Consider the following 2,028-nt stretch of genomic DNA (forward strand, 5'->3'; position numbering starts at 1 on the left):
CTGGAAAGAGAATTAGTGGCAAAGCAAATTCAACTTGGGAAAATTAACAAAATGAACATAATCTAATAGGTATCAGTACATGCGGTGGCAAGGAAATTATGACCGAAATATTGTAAGTCAAGGAAGTTTTACCTCATTGAAAAGGAACAAGTCTACAGTAAGGGAGATGAAGGTGCAGAGTAACCCCTGCATCAGAGAGTTATTCAGCTGGTAGAAATGGACAATGGTAGAATGGTAGATAGCAAATAGGATGAGACAAAAGGTGAGGTGTAAGTGACATGGCTGTCAGAATATACAAGTGCATATGATTCTCTTCTAATTCAGTGGCAGTATCTAGTATTCAGAGAGACTTCCACCACATAAATTTTCTAGGCTCATGAAAAAGAATAATAGCTGTCACCACAATGACTGGCCACAGGGAGAAAGGAATTATCTGAGAAGGAGCAATGCCAGAGCCAGGGGGAACTGACCCAGCTCCAGGGCTGGCTGCCAAACAGAGTGGCCAGCAGGCCAATCTTACTCTAAGGAGCATGTCACTACACAGGACGTACTTATTGCAATCAGATTTTTAAAATAGTGTGCTTTAAAGAGTAGCACAGCCAATAAGAATGGAAATGACCCTGCAGGCTTAGATAATTTTTGCCTTTAAAAAGAATACCAAGACATTTTTTAAAATTTATTTTTTGTTTTTCAAGTAATATTTGCCACAGGAGGGTGAACAAGAAAGGATGGAAGCTACTGCTTGGTGCTGATGACATAATGCTATCACATGACAAAGAAAAGGTAAAACTCAAGTTTTAATTTATTTGTCTCCTCTCTCAAAGAGACTGTTTTAATGAAAAAAGGTAGAATAAGCATGACTTAAAGGCTACTAACACCCAGCATGGCAAACAAGCAATCAATTGCTTTAAATGAGTTTCCAGGCCTAAATGAATTATCCATGAAAGAAACTTCATAAGTGACCATAAAGGTAATTACTCACTTTCCAGAAGCCAGAGAAAAATATGAAATGTCAAAAGATTGAAGAGGGGCAAATCTTGTCTTGATTTTCAAAGAGATAAAAAGTGGTAGGGGCAAAGAAGAGTCAGAGAATTATTGGTAAATTTAACATTGCCTAGCAATTTTCTAGAATGATTTTTAAATGCATTTTTTAACAAAGAAAAGAAGGGATAATCACTGGAGCCTATGTGAGTTTATAAATGACAGTTTCAAAGTTTTTGCCTATCCATGTTTATCAGAATTTCAGTGGCTCCTGTATCCTGTAAACTTGCTGAGTTCATTTATTACTTTTAATGATTTTTTAGTGGACTCCTTAGGATTTTCTGTATGTTTGTGTTATCTGTGAATAGAGAGTTTTACTTTTTCCTCTCAAATGTAGATGTCTTTTACAACATTTTATTGAACATTTTTACGTATTATGTTGCAGAAGGAGTTCAGGATCTGTTGTCAGTTAAACTGTCCAAAATTAAAGTGGCAAAAGCTAACTTAACCCATTTTGTGTGTGTGCTTTTGTTTATTTGTTGTTGTTGTTGTTGTTTTGAGACTCAGTCTTGCTCTATTGCCCAGGCTGGAGTGCAGTGGTGCAATCTTGGCTCACTGTAACCTCTGTCTCCCCGGTTCAAGTGATTCTCATGCTTCAGCCTCCTGAATAGCTGGGATTACAGGTGCCTGCCACCATGCCTGGCTAACTTTTGTATTTTAGTAGAGATGAGGTTTCACCATGTTGGCCAGGCTAGTCTCGAACTTGTGACCTCAAGTGATCCGCCCACCTTGGACTCCCAAAGTGCTGGGATTACAGGTGTGAGCCACTGTGCCCAGCCTCCTGTTCTTCTTGTATCCCTTTATAATTAATCATTTTTATGGTAGTCAAGAGTGATCTAATCTTAGAGTTCTTTGTAAACCACAGAAACGAATCCTAGATAACTTAAGCCAGAAAATAAAAAAATAAATTATAGACCCCATAAACTGTAACAATTTGCCAAAAAGTAAAAAATAATGTACGGCCTGCATAAACTGTAACAATTTGTA

This window comes from Mandrillus leucophaeus, unplaced genomic scaffold (assembly GCF_000951045.1).
Source record: "Mandrillus leucophaeus isolate KB7577 unplaced genomic scaffold, Mleu.le_1.0 Scaffold75, whole genome shotgun sequence".
Classification (NCBI taxonomy): domain Eukaryota; kingdom Metazoa; phylum Chordata; class Mammalia; order Primates; family Cercopithecidae; genus Mandrillus; species Mandrillus leucophaeus.